General features: G+C 39.2%; 1 pseudogene; it reads left to right on the forward strand.

Moving 5' to 3' along the window:
- The first annotated feature begins 12261 nt into the window (after positions 1-12261).
- LOC149189603 (dolichyl-diphosphooligosaccharide--protein glycosyltransferase subunit 1A pseudogene) lies at positions 12262-12654 on the forward strand (annotated as a pseudogene).
- The last annotated feature ends 3449 nt before the right edge of the window (positions 12655-16103 follow it).

The raw sequence follows: 16103 nt of genomic DNA on the forward strand, positions 1-16103 counted from the left end.
AACAAGCTGATATAGAAAAGATGTTAGGCCCTTATACTACTAGTGTAACCCCTTATTGTTATTAGTACAACCCACTTATTATATTGATGTACCCATGTAGTGCCCATATTGTTACTATTGTGCCCCATAGAAGCCCACTATTGTTATTATTGTGCCCTTACATTATTATTGTTATGTCGGCTCTGATTATGTTATGACCCCTTAGACTCCTATATATAGAAAGGAGGTCTTTTCATTTGTATCATCCAAGAATTGTTCATTTATGTAATGCAAAGGAGGTTGCCCCCTCGAAGAGGCTGAATTTTAAGGCATGGATCTATCTTTTCTATCTTTTTCTTGAGCTGGTTCATAACATTTGGTATCAGAGCTTTGGATTCTTTGCTGCTCCAAACAGGTCATCGTGGCATTTTCGCTGTAACTTTTTTCTGCGATGTTTCAGAAGCTAAAAAATTTGCGCTAAATCTCGGGTCCAAATTTCAGAACTTTTCGCGCTATATTTGCAGAGATATGATCTGAGGAACTTGGTCTTTTTGTAGACTCCTAAATTACATTCCAAACAGGTGATCTGGGGAAAATCGTCATAACTTTCTACCTGAGCATCAGATTGAAATTTCATAAGAAGGTACAGAAAGAGGACAGACTGTAGTTTCTTGTATATATTTTTTAGAGCCAAAGGTCGAAACAGTGACACGTGGCACTTCATACAAGTTCGCTCTTCTGGAAAGGTCTATAATCAGGTCATCTTGGGAGATTGTGCATAACTCTTTCTTGGAGAATCCAATTTGGATCAAACTAGTGGCATTGGAAAGAGGACACAGAGGGCTACTACAGGTCGCAATTTCAGAACTTAAAGATCCGAAAGTACAGAGTTACAGTCATTTCAAGATCGAGCTCCTAAAATCAAGAAAAAGAAAGATGAGGAAGTTTGATGGCAAGGATCCAGTAAATTGGATACTTCAGATGGAGCAATATTTTGATCTACATGGTGTACCACTGTTACAAAAGGTATGTATTGCATCTTCATATTTAGAACTGGATCAGTTTTTATGGTATGAAGGGCTTTGTTCTCGTAAACAACTTGTTACGTGGTCAATTTTCACGGAGGAAATGATAGCACATTATGAGGATACAAAGAGAAACACCTTCTTTAGAGCAACGCCACAAAAATTGGAAGAGAAAAGAGAAAAAGGGCTTTGTTACAATTGTGATATCAAATGCACTAAAGGCCGTAAGTGTGCTGGGAAGAAATTATTTTACATAGAATATGAAGAGGAGGAAGAAAAGGATCAAGAAACATCAAAAGAAGAAGATATATGCCAGGACCCCACCCTAGAGAAAGAAGAAATGAATCAGACGATATCTTGTAAAGCATTGGCAAGAATTACCACTCCTCAAACTCTCAAGATAGAAGGACATATCAAGAAGAAAAAGGTGCAAGAAGTGAAAGATCACATCGAGAAAGAAGAAATGAATCCAACCATATCTTGTAATTCATTGGTCGAAATTACCACTCCTCAAACTATCAAGATAGAAGGACATATCAAGAAGAAAAATGTTCAAGAAGTGAAAGATCACATCGAGCATCAAGAAATGAATCTGACCATATCTTGTAAAAGATTGGAAGAAATTACCACTCCTCAAACTCTAGAGATAGAAGGACATATCAAGAAGAAAAAGGTTCAAGCAGTGAAAGATCACATCGAGCATCAACAACAAGTTCTCCAACTTTTAAAGGATAACGCCACTTCAGTGCAAAATCAAACGAAACAACAGGTAGATCAACATTGTAGTGAAAAATGTTTTGATGTAGGTGATTGGGTATTTTTACTGCTACATCTCAAGTAAGCTATTTATGAGAAGGAAATGTTGGCAATACTACATGCACTTAAAAAATGGCGACCTTACCGAATGGGAAGACTCTTCAAGGATGAGGATGTGGAAGCATTGTTTTGGGCTATTTCTATTATCCAACTAGATTGGATAAACAAAGCAAGGGATGAATGGAAGAAGGACGAAGAAGTATGGCCACTTATTCAAAAGTTGCAAAAGATCCCAATTCAAACACTATTTCCAAAAATTGAAGAGGAAGGAAAAATCATATTGGAACCTGGAGCAGTCACAGAAACAAGAACCTGACAGCTACGAAATCAATCAATTTCAGAGTATCTCATCAAGTGGAAGAACTTACCCGCTGAAGATTCCACATGGGAGGACAAGAATTTTACACATAAGCATCAATAACTACTCAAGCATTGAGGACAACGCTTTTTGAAGGAGAGGGGCATGTTAGGCCCCTATACTACTAGTGTAACCCCTTATTGTTATTAGTACAACCCACTTATTATATTGATGTACCCATGTAGTGTCCATATTGTTACTATTGTGCCCCATAGAAGCCCACTGTTGTTATTATTGTGCCCTTACATTATTATTGTTATGTCGGCTCTGATTATGTTATGATCCCTTAGACTCCTATATATAGAAAGGAGGTCTTTTCATTTGTATCATCCAATAATTGTTCGTTTATGTAATGCAAAGGAGGTTGCCCCCTCGAAGAGGCTGAATTTTAAGGCGTGGATCTATCTTTTCTATCTTTTTCTTGAGCTAGTTCATAACAAAAGATTGTTTCATAGTATGATGTTCTGTTTCAAGAACCTAAAGGTCTGCCACCCAAAAAGGAAATAGTACATGATATTATTTTGCAGCAAGATGTTCCATTGCCTAACATTGGAATGTATGGGTTGTTTGCTTTAGAGAATGCTAAAATCAAGAGGTAGGTGCAGGAGTTTCTCGAGAAGGGGTTCATCAGGCCTAGCACATCACCATGCGAGTCACCAATCATTTTGGTGAGAAAGAAAGATGGCTCGTGGAGAATGTGCATTGACTACCGAGCACTGAATAAGATAACAATAAAAAATCGGTATCCCCTTCCTCGCATAGATGATCTTCTAGATCAATTGAAGGAAGTTGTTTATTTCACCAAGCTGGATTTACACAGTGGATACCATCAGGTCAGAGTTGCAGAGCAAGATGCATGGAAGAATGCTTTCAAAATAAAGCAGGGATTGTATGAGTGGCTGGTTATGCCTTTTGGCTTGACCAATGCCCCTGCTACTTTCATGAGATTAATGAATGATGTACTCAGGCCTTTTCTTGATGATTTCCTATTGTGTATCTGGATGACATTCTAATTTTTCGTAAAGCGTGGGAAGAACACTTAAAGCATGTTAATCAGACATTGGATGTTTTGAAAAGAGAAAAACTTTATGTTAAACTCTCAAAATGTGAATTTGGAAAAACATCTCTAAATTATTTGGGTCGTATAGTAGGGGGTGGTGAATTGAAAATAGATCCCTCTAAAGTGGAAGTCATTATAAACTGGCCTAAACCCAAGTCTGCTACAGAAGTGAGAAGCTTCTTAGGAGTAGCACAATATTGGAGGAAGTCCATCTCTAACTTTTCCTCAATTGCAGCTCCCTTACATGCTTGACAGGATTGAACAAGGTGTTTCAGTGGGGAGGCAAACATCAGAAAGCCTTCGACACCTTGAAAGAAAAGATTAGTACAGCACCTGTACTAGCTCTGCCTGATCTACAAAGACCATTTGAGATCCAAACAGATGCCAGTGACTATGCCATGGGAGAGGTGTTGACACAGCATGGTAAACCCATATGTTATCATTCTGAGACTTTTAATCCCGCAGTAGTTAACTATCCTACATATGATAAAGAATTGTATGTATTAGTTTAGAGTGTGAAAAAGTGGAAACATTACTTAATGGGAAAAGAGACAGTAATACATATTGATCATCAACCACTTCAATATCTACACTCCCAAACTAAGTTGCAGCAATCAAGACATTACAGGTGGATGGGTTTTCTACAACAGTTTCATTTGGTCCTCATATATAAAAAGGGCATACATAACAAAGTTGTAGACATGTTGTCTAGACCCATTATAAATGCATCTACTATACTTAAGCATAATTTTGTACTACATGAAAGCTACATTGAACAATATGCTCAATATATAGACTTTAAAGATGTATATGCAACTTTGAGTCAAGGCAAAAGGGTAGAAGAATTGGATTATCATGTGAAGGACTGACTCTTGTATCATTGTGCGAAACTCTGCATTCCAAAAATAGAGAGAGTAAAGATAATTAGAGAGGAACACACTTCTCTAATATCGGGTCACTTTGGGGTAAGTAAAACAGTTGCACAACTGCAAAGATTTTGTTATTGGCTGAAAATGAATGAGACAGTTTCTAGATATGTAAGAGGGTGTACTATGTGTGCTAAAAGAAAGTCCAGCAATAGAAAACTAGCCTTGTACACTCCATTACCAGTTCCTTCTCACCCTTGGGAAAGTGCTTCCATGGATTTTGTCGGAGGACTGCCTAAATCTAGGAAAGGTCATGATTATCTATATGTGGTTGTGGATAGGTTCAACAAAATGTGTATTTTGATACCTTGTAATAAACAGATTACAGCGAAACAAACTGCAAAACTGTTCTTTGAACATGTATGGGTTCATTTTGGATTACCCACTTCTATTTATCTGATCGAGACACCCAATTTGTGGGGAAGTTTTGGTCAAGTCTGTGGGAGCTAATGGACACCCAACTGAAGAAAAGCACAAATTTTCATTTGCAAACCAATGGCTAGACAGAAGTAGTTAACAGGATAGTGATCCAGTTACTCAGGGGATATTGCAGCAAACATCCTAAGCTTTGGGATGAACACTTGTGTTATGTGCAACATGCTTACAATAGAGCAAAACACTCTTCTACACAAAGATCTCCTTTTGAGACCTGTTTTGGTTTCATACCAAGGTCTCCTTTGGATTTTGTCTTTGGTAAAGATACCATAGTTGATGGACATAGTGATGTGGACAAGGCAACTAGGTTCATTGAACAGATCCAGGAGATCCACCAGGTAGTACAAGAACAGCTGGAAAAGAGCTAAGCCAGATACAAGGCTAGGCATGACAAGCATTGGATGGAGCATAGTTTTCAAGTTGGTGACCAGTTCTGGCTGTATATCAGCAAGGAAAGGATGCAAGGTGAAGATAAAAATCTAAATCCTATCAGGTATGGACCTTTTAGGATACTTGAGATGATTGGTGAAAATGCTTTTCGCCTTGATGTACTAGCTTACATGCACATCTACTCAATTGTAAATGCAGATTGCTTGAGATTGTTTGAACTTTCAATGATTGAAGATCCCGAAGAGAAAAGTCAATTGCCTTCTATTGACGACTTGCTACCTGAATATCTAAATGAGTTGCAGGAAGACACAGTCTTGGACAGGAAAGTGAGGACAATGTGCAGAGGAGATGTTGAGTACCTTAGAATTGGACTCAAAGGTTCGAAGCCGAGCAATGCAAAGTGGATTGAGATTGGGTAAGTGAGATAGTAGTACCCTCACTTAGTCGATGCTTGAAAGAAAACCAACTTTTGGTGGTCCAAAAGCTTTTCAATGGGAAGGCCGTGATCCAAATTGGATCCATAAATAATAATTAACAGAGCCATGGCTGTACTAGGTCGGGAAAGACTTCAAAGAATTTAAAACAGTGATCAAAAACACCTCTAAGCAAGTGGCAATGGCAACCAGTATGGAATGACGATGACCTCGGTCAAAGCGCGCTGACCGAGGCCCATGGAGACTGCGCGGGAGGCGAAATTGGGAGGCCTGGATCAGGAAATAGAGGTAGTTTTTGATGCGCGATTAGCGCTTAGACTTAATCGCATATCGCTGGGCAAAAAACCTCAAAATGGAGAAACCCTGAGCACTCGGTCACGTGGGAGCCGGAAAACCATGGGAAAAAAAGGTTAAGCGGTAAAGGCAGGACCCGCTCCAAAACCGACGGTATTGATCAGGGGCATCCATGGGCGGTAAGCAATTTTGATGGAAAAGGAGCGATTCCACTCAGCGCCCGACGCGTGGCAAGCGGAGGAGAGATAAAACCGCCACTCATCGTGCGCTAACAGTCGAGCTAGTCAACTGCGTGGGATGAGTGAATGGCGTTGGATCTGGGGGGCTCCAGATCTAACGGCTGAGATCGCGCCCGATGGAGAAGACAGATTTAACAAGGGAATAAGCCGTGATATAAAAGAATTTGAGGTCCGCTTTAACCGCCAAGGTGGAGAAAGACTCATTCCACAACGTAACCAAAGAATTGAACCGATGAAAGGTTGGCACAGTTTGCAGGAGGACATGTGGCTACTCCCTGTGAGCCTAATGATGACGCCGAGAATAGGGAAATCCAAGCGCAGTTGCGAGCAGGTGAATCCACAGAGGCAAAAAAGGAAATGAACCGCCATGAGCTCGAATGGCTTAAAGCCATGAACAGAGAATAGAAAAGGGACCGAGAAAGAGGATTCAGGAACTCGAAGAGGAAAACCGAAGATAGAAGACAGAGAAGAGAAGAACCAGTGAAGCAAAAAAAAAAAGCAGAAAGAAGACAGAAGGGCCGAGCTGACCAGAGGCAGCATCGAGCACCAGAGAGCTTGAGAGACTCAAGCCATCCCTGAGAGGATCTGTCAGACCAGAGAGGTCAAAGAGCTGGCAAGAAAAGAGTCTGTGTACTCTAAGTGGTTTTGGGGAATCCAAGAAACCACCCTGCCAAGCCAATCTGTTTCAAGAGACTCATATTGAGCTCCTTCATTGTAATTCTCTGCTTCAAGACACAATAAAAGAAGGCCACCACTGAGAGCTAGACCAGAGATGTAGCCCTGGAGGATAGGGTGAACTCCTTATTAATTTCTTATGTTCTTGTATTTGCTTACTGTATTTCTCTGCTATTTTCCATTTCAAGTGTCTGTGTATTTGCAATCTGATCGATCCGTTGCTTAAATAACATAGACACACACCAACATATGAGTCTGTAATACCTTCATTTAATAATATTTAACTAAGGTCACTCAAAGGGTGATTATCAGATCAAGGATAGAGACTTATCTTAGAAGTAAAGGCTTGGAGAGAGTTGTCAAGGGTTGAAAAGAGCCCTCATTTGACATCATATACTTAGGGTTTGAAATCAATGAATAATGAATGGGTGCTAAACCAATCACCATACATACGTTAAAAGTGCTCAGCGAGGCAGAATTGTTTACATTGATACAATTATCTAAAAATAAAATAGATCGCCCCAAAATTGCATTGTTGAAACACTTTCATTAGATCTTTTTATCACATAAACCCTCATTGTTTGTCATAAAGTCCTAAAGATCAAGAAAATCTTTCATGTAACTAAGAGGGAGACCACTATCACCTAACCCTCTCTCCTTTACACTTTAAGCTGCCTCTCCCCTGCTCAAGGGAGGCTTCCCTGGGATAAAATTGTTGAGATTTTAGGCAATGAGAGGAAAAGTGATATGAAGAGTAAATTCCAACCAAAGAGTTTTCAAAGAATTAAGAAAATAAAATAGGTGGAAGAATCAAAAGCTAATGTCTTTCTATTGGGCAGTGAAGTTTGCTACAATACCTTCCCTAAATAGTGCTAATGACAATGGCTCATGCAAAGAGATCCCATAGAGCTCCCAACACAGTCACCAACAGGAGATTGATTAGATGCAATAGCTTCCCTTGAGATAGAGGAGGATGAAGGTGAATCATAAAGAGAGCCTGGTATATTCCTCTGTGGAAAAATAGACCTAATTAGGGGCAAAATCCTAGACCCAGACGATGGTAGAGCAGGATGATGCAACTGCTACTGAAAATGATGATTGTGACTAGAACTGAAGCTTGAACAAACTTCTACGGGAAAATCAAAAGAAACCCATTGTGATGTTCCTCCAGCCCAGGGTTCATAATGTTGGTGTTCAACAAAATGGCTACTACTCTCTCTCTCTCTCTGGATGAGCATATTTCTCTTGGATGTTGAGTGTTTTTGTTTCAAATATTGGGACAATGTTATCTCCTTGGACCTATGTTGTGTTGGGATTTTCTCTTGCTTATCTTTCCATTCTCCCTTTGCTGGTGTCTGTGAGAAAAACCCAAGTTGGTGTGCCACTACCATCCCACAAAAACCAATAAAATTAGCATATATAAATCATACGTACTAAAATATTTAGTAGCAAGGCAGAGAAAGAAATGGAATACATAAAACCATACATGTCAAAGCAAAGATGTCCATTGTCGCCCATGTCCCATACTCTTTCAACTTTATATTGACAATTTAGAAGATCTCATTTCAAAGTGATACAAGTGGTTTCCTTCTCTATGGGATTTCCAACTGGGATGTAAGATCACCTCACTTCTCTAGGTGCAATTATGGTTGAAGTTTCCATCCACAATTTATAAAAGGAATATCTTATACATCACTCAAGGTAGTTGTAGGTTACACTACAAATATTTCACCTTTGTAATGAAATTTTCATGGAAGAATGAGAGATTATATAATAGGAGTTTCATGTGATGAGTTTATACACATCTTAAGTTTCTGGGCATATTTTATTTCCGTGTATCATAGAATAATAGGTTGTCACACAAAAAAATTGTCCTCCTAGCTATAGCAAGAAGCTTCCACAGTTTGAGGGGAACTCTTTTTCTACTACCCCACATGTCCTAGAATTTATGAAGCATATATGAGAATTCATGGAAAGACATGAAGATTCCATGATAAGGTTATTTATGCTTTCTTTAGGACAAGGGCATGGTGGCTAGCTGAAGCATTCTTATAGCTCAAACAACACACATTCTCTCAAATATCTAGTTGAAATCTTCCTCAAGCATTTCCACCCAAGGTTCAGAAATTTGATGGTACATATCAAGAGTTGTTGACAACCCTACAAGAGGAAGGCATCCTTGGTCTTTTTGAAGGAAATGATAACATTTTTGGGGATGAAAGTGGAGCATCTATGGAAGAAGGATTATGCTCAAAATTTGAATATGAAAACACTATATATTTGTAACACGAACAACCTTGCGGCAGCGATGGAAGGAAGGAAGGCCATTTTAGCATCTAAAGTGATTGCTTAACACATAAATGAGTACCAACATGAAAAATGTGATGGCATTATTACACCACCTTCGAATGATACATGTGTCACTCTTTCTAGTGAGCATTGGCATCAGGTTGGTGATGTTTTTTTGGCTGCCCCATAGGAAATAGTGTTGCAGATATAGAAGAAGAAAGTAGTAGCAGTTTTGAGATGAATTTGGCGTGGGATTTATGCTCACAAATAAAAACAAGAACACTCCCTTCTCTTATGGCTTATGTACATGATAATCATAATAATGAAAACATAAGCCTGGACACTCATAATGATCCTCTCATCAGTATGGATCAATCATCAAACCATATATTTTGGGTTGGGTAGAGGCAAGTCCTATACACTACTTGCATGGACCATCGATGTCTAGTGATCACGAAGAAGAGGGGAAGTTTGATTCTGAGCCACTTCTAAGCCCTTCACAATCATCCATCATGAGGGTTTTGAGGCTGTGTCATGTTATAAAATTGTTGGAGTAACCTCCCTAGACTTGTCACAAGAATTGAGGATAGAATATCCCTCCGAGGACGGGAGACTTTGCTCCAAATATAACAGCAATAAGGATTTTGCACCAAACATTGGCATTTTTGATAGAGTATCAACATTGCACAAGTTATGAAATCCTCAATGATGACTTTGTTCTTCTAGAGGAACACAAGTATTTATGTTTTGTACACCAATTTCCCCAAGTCTTGAACAATGAAAAGCATAAAACAACAGAGTCCTCTTATCTCTATAATCAAGACTGCAAACCTTCTTTATTAGAGCAAAGGCGTAAGGACCATATTTGTGAAGAGTCAAAGGAATTAACTAGCAGCATAATAGAAGCCACACCTCTTCACATTGGAGCAAAAAACAAAAAGGTGCCCCCTAGGTCTGAATCTTCTAAATCACTGAATTTATGAATCTAGACAGACTTTGGTATGTACATTACTGATCAGTGAAATTATTAAGAATGGAGTGTTGTAGTTTTGCAAGGCACTTAAGGCCCTCCTAATGGCAACTATATCAATCCTCTAAAGGAGTAAAACCCTTTGTCTTTAGTTTGAAATTTGTGTATGGTTCTGTGCATAAGCCCTAGAAGGATAATCTCCAAAAAATCAAATCCTATGCATTAGTTGAAGGTCTATGTTGGGCATTAGTCCTATTTTGAGACTACTGTCAAAGGTTACCAAATTTTTGAAGTTAAAGCTACATGAAGAAATTTCTGATAATGTTTTGCAAAGTCAAAATCCAAATTGAAGAAGCTAAAATTCTGAAGTCTCAAGTTATCAATTTCTCTTAAAAGAAGTCAAAATTGTCAGCATGTTTGTGAAGGAGCCAAGAGAATTATTTAAGGATGTACCTGTATATTATAGAGATTCGCTGACTCCTCTGAATCAACTGCTAATACTGGCTGTTTCACTCCACAAGCTGACTCCTCTGAATCAACTGCTAATACCGCATGTTGCACTCCACAAGCCAACTCCTCTAAATCAACTGCTAATACTGCTTGTTTCACTCCACAAGCCGACTCCTCACCTCTTCTTCTGTTTGTCTTGGGTGTTCATAGAACTCATCATTTTTTAAATCCTTGATCCTGAAGGTTACCGTAGCTGGACAGAACACATTAATTTTAGGTTATGGACTCCCTCCAGAATGAGAACAAGAGAGTATCTAGGTGGGTGAAAATAAGGTAGCTTGGTTGTATAACCAATAAAACATGCTCAAAGATTTGAATGAAAGCAATAGGTCTCACTCAAGCTGGAAAGGCATAAAGACGGTAAGACAAAACTAAACTCGATGAATCTCACTACCCACCTGGTATGGCAACACATCTCCTTCTGTATCTCTTTCTGTAACTGAGTATCCATTTCATTGATCATCCCCACCTCATCTTGATTTTCTGGATCGATCGACAGTGACAAAAGCCTACCTTGCCTTCCTTTCTTAGTAGTATCCTTCCATCCAAGTGTTCCTACCTGCTTACCAGGTATTTGTTGGTAGGTCTCACTCATGTGCTCACTGCAGTTCGAGAATCCCGCTACTATGACGTAGTTGATGTGTTCGTTATAGAGAAGTAGGGTAGTTGGAGACAGGTTCGAACAAGCAAGAGGCAGGACGAGGATTTGAGGAGTGGTCCTGTCTGGTTCAAACTCAAAAATGCAGCTCCTCTTAGGGTTCAAAAGCAGAAAGCCTTAGGATTGCAGAGTGGTTGCAGAGAGGCTCGACTCCATCTCAACTCCAAATGAATCATTTCCAACACTTTCCCTCTACCTGAGTGTGTGTAGCCCGATATTTTTCCTAGGTTTGCAGAGTGGTTGCAGAGTGTTTTGACTCCAACTCGACTCCAAAATGAATCATTTCCAACTCTTTCCCTCCACCCTTGCGTGTAGCCGAGTGTGAGCCGAGTGCATGTAGCCCGATATTTTTCCTAGGGTTGTAGAGTGGTTTCAGAGTGGTTCGACTCCACCTCGACTCCAAAATGAATCATTTCCAACTCTTTTCCTTCGCCCCTGCGATGTAGCCCGATATTTTTCCCTCTGCCCGTGCGTGTAGCCCAATATTTTTCCTTCGGCTTGGCCAAAAAATTGTATAAAAAATACCTTAGGATATATATATTGTTGTATGGGATATTAAAACCTTTTAGGCGCTCATTATAACCCCAATATAATATTTTTTGAATTTTCCATTTTTAATGGCCCTGTTATCACTCAAGAAAAAATTTCTAAATTGTTCACATCAGTTCGATTGTTTGTCAAAGGGTTGGTGTCAGTTTTGGGTCTAGTCTTTTCATCTGGTTTTAGAGTCTAAACAGTTTGAATAGGAGTCTTGTTAAGAGTCTTGTTAGTATGTCAAAAGGGGTCAATTCTCTGTTTTATCCATCATTGGTCTAACATCACACCTAAGCTCCATATGTCAATCCTATTTCAAAGACGAAGTCAGGGATTCGTGCTGATCCATAGCAAATCTTATCCAGCTGTCAAATTTATCAAAATCCGTTATCTTTCTACATCACCATTTATCAGCTCATACCCTTTGCCTGTCAATTCGACCACTTATCCTCATCATTAGGTCATTAGGTGTCGTGGTACGCTCAGATTGCAAGTTTCAAAAGAAGCCAAGTAATCACAGTCTTAATTATGTTTGTGTTTATGCATGGGGATGAATTTGAGCGAACTACAGGAGGATATTATCGAGCACATGGTCGTGCAGATGACACAGTGAACCTTGGGGCATAAAGGTAAGCTAAATTGAGATTGTGCGTGTCTGTAACGGTGTAGATGGAAGGGTATTGGAAACTGCTGCAATCGGAATTCCAACAGAAGAATGTGGTGCCTGAACATAATGTGTTCCTTCAGGTTTATTATAAATTTAGTACCATTTCAATGCTAGCAGAGCCACTGATGTTGGTCACCGGTTTCTTCTGCTCCTTTCTGGCTTGCATATTGTATTCACATTCCGATTTTTCAATTTCAAAGTCATCAGTTTCATACCTTGCTAAACTACAGCGAGAAGAGGTCCAAGATGCCATTCAGCGCCTACAAAATGTCATGAATCTGCGCTTAACTGTCAGTGAAAAACTTGAGACCTCATTGCGTGATCTTGCACGGACTGGAGACGTACAAGCTTGCAAGGTTGTTCGGAAGGCAGCTGATGCTACATTGGTTCCATGATCTGATAGAGCTCTTTCACATCAGTGGCAAGGTTCTTGATACCAACTATCTCTTCATGGGTGACTATGTTGATCGTGGATACTACTCTGTTGAGACCGTGTCGTTGCTGGTTGTTTTGAAAGCACATCAAGAAAGGCTTAGACCAAATGAGGAAACTGTGTTGGAGAAAGTTGAAAATGAAATAGGTTTGGAAAAAGCTGAGAAAGAAGTAGGGCCCTGCAATGAGAATGGTGACGTAATAAATGGTATCCAGAATGAAGTAGCAAGTTGCTGCCAGGGTAGCAGTGCTACTAATTGCTGTCAGAACTCAACACTGGAGGAAAATGTTCAATGCGATGAGTTGGATATGAAGCTAACTAATAAAAACATTGAAGGTAGCGTGGAAAGTCATCCCACTCGCTCAAGCAAACACGATTTACAATATGCGAGGGGCGGGATGGAACAAAGACTTCAAACGGAGATGTTTTGATATTTCCAGATATGATCAGATACAAGGGGTTGACACACTTTGATATTGATACCTTTGTGGAAGAGGTGTTTGTCAAAGGTACAGAATGGCTTTCAGGAAATCCTAAAATACTCACTGGATCACATATCTTTGTGTGTTCACATACTAGTCGAGATCGAAGGTGTGGTGTTTGTGGACCTGCTCTTATCAAGAGATTAAAAGAAGATATAGAATCTCGAGGCCTTAAAGGTCATGTAGCTGTGAGTCCATGCTCACACGTTGGTGGTCACAAATATGCTGGGAACCTTATAATATATGGTCCAAATGCTGATGGTGAAGTTACTGGTCACTGGTATGGCTATGTTACTCCAGATGATGTGCCAATTCTCCTAGATCAGCACTTTTACAGATCTATTTGACTACCTTCCCCTGAAAAAGATACTGCGAATAAGTCGAAGTCTATACTTGATTTATTGCAGTTTTCCTCCCAAGCATTGCATATTTTACCCAAGGTAGAAGAGTTGATTCCTAAAGAGAAAGAAAAGCAGGACAAGTTAATTCAGAAACATACTATAGTAGTTGATAGCTACGATAAGAAGATACCAAGTAAGGAGATTGACAGTCGCATAGCTTCTCATGAACAGAAGCTTATATCTTATGTCATCTTCACTTACCATTATATCGGCAATGCAAGGTTACAGTTGGTCAATGTATCTCAGTTTGTTTTATTTAGCATTATTTGTTGAAACTGTATTTGATAGGCCAAAGCTAGGTTGATTTCAAGAAAAAGGAGGTGAGATACATCAGAATGGTTAACAGGCAACTGAGAGCTGGGATCAAAGTTATGAAAAGGCAAATTGAGGATTTAAAGATGCAGCTAAGCCAGCAGAAAAAATTTCCTTAAGGAAGTCACACATCAAGTAAGGTTATGTTCCAAATTTTGATGGTTTTCCTTGTTGCATTTTTTCTTGAAGAATCATATGTCTCCACTCAGTTTTGAAAAGCTTTGGAGCAGCTAAAAAGAATATTTAAATATAAGGAAGCCCAAGATAGCAAACTTTTGGTATTAAGCTGTGTAGCTACATAATTAAAACTTAGTCAACCAATTTTGAGAGACCGAGGGAAAATTTTTGAAAAAGGAATTTCTTCAAAGGATCATGTAACAGGTGTCAACATTCAACAAGGGAAAAACAGGTGGAGGAAACATATGTTTGAACTTTAAACTTTTTGTTATAAAGTGATCATAGTTACTACAGTTCATGATATGTCAGACAGCTTGGAGGAGGTCTTGTCTTCACACATGGGAAAGGTCGACAGCACATAAAGGATGTGGCACTATAATACATTTTTGTATAATCAAAAAGAGAAGGACATGGTTCATTGGTTTCAAATATCTTTGAGGTAAACCAAAAGCAAATAAATAGGGGCATTTTCCTACTTCTCAAGATCAATTGAGAAGATGTGACATTAAGGGCCAGTAGGCAGCTACAAACACCTACCACAGCTAAATTAAAGAGACCACTTGTCAAAGAACGAGAATTGATTATAATTAATGTTATCATTAACATGATATGGAGTTAGACTCCTATTTGCCTTAGGTTTCTAAAAAGTCTAGTTAGCAGTTTGTTACATTTAATAGGTAGTTAAAGTTTGAATAGGTGTCATAAGAAGTAGAATTCGAGTTCCCCTCATGTTGGAGGAGGAATCTCAGCCTTGTAAAAGAATTCTATATATAGGAGAGAGGGCAATGTACCAAGGGTTGGAAAATTATTCAGAAAAGCTCTGATATTTGGCTTTATGTAAAGACTCTGTTTTAGTAATGCAAGATTGGCTTTGCTTCTCAGGAATCAAGAGGGATTCGATGCTCAGAATGTGTTGTATTATTCTTTTCTCAATATTTGCAGTAGTATGAATGTGTAATTACTTAGAAATCACTCATGGTGCTCTAACTTCCTTTATACATTCATAGACTGTGTGGTCCTATATGTTTCTGGTATGTTCTAAATGTGTTGAATCCTGAATGCCCTGACTTCTATGTAAGGTTGATATCATTGTTATACTGAAACAATGTTGACTCCATAAGCCCAATGGATACTTTTTAGTTGTGTTTCCACCAATTACATTTTTCTATCTTTGTTTCACAAGAGTTAGCCATCTTAATCATAATAAAAAACAATAATCCTTTGAGAGAGCCCTCTTAGGTTGGGGAGGCTAAGCCTCAGCCTGAAGCAGGTTTGAAATAGTTACTTAAGGTCTTCCTGGTCAGCAGCCTTCCAGGGTCTGATTTTGAGATAACAGGCCCAATATGAATGCACGTGATATAATATTGGTTTTTCAGTGACGCCCCCGTGAGTATGATAGCACTGTAACCCTAATTCTCACACATGTGGGAGGTACCCTAGAGAGTTAGGGTCCTTTTTCCTTTGCTAGAGATATAGGATTCTTCGCTTGACTTGGGAGTCCTTGTAGGCCTAACTTCAAACCCAACCAACACTAATTAATGAATTTTTTTATCATGTGGTTATACCTGCAGACTTACCCACCTCTTCTTCATACGTGTGATTGTTTCTAGCCCTAGAAACAATCCTCTTCACTTCGGCCTTCTTCCTACTTCCTTCACTCGTCTTGGAGACCCATTAGGGTCATGTTCTTATCCCAAATAATGAAGTTTGTGTGACTGTAATAGAGGGCTACTATGACAACAGACAGGCCCTCTCCTTCTTCACACATGTGACTATCTTTTAGCCCTAGGACAGACTTCCAAGGCTTCAATATTTATTCCTCCTTTTTTTTAATACTTGTAGACCCTTTCTTCGTCCCTTCTTCACCCTTTTTCTCTACTACCTTCATTGATTTCATAGAGAAGTATGACGTTGGGAGGGAGTGGACAACCTCTATGTATAGAGGATTGTCCCTCCTTTAGGCCGACTTGAGGCCGATTAGCTATCCTTAGTTTGACTTGACTATTTCTTCATTATTTTCTTTGTTTTGCTTCTTGAGG

This window comes from Pinus tabuliformis, chromosome 3_1 (assembly GCF_031772625.1).
Source record: "Pinus tabuliformis cultivar Carrire ecotype Pingquan chromosome 3_1, CPIR1, whole genome shotgun sequence".
NCBI lineage: Eukaryota > Viridiplantae > Streptophyta > Pinopsida > Pinales > Pinaceae > Pinus > Pinus tabuliformis.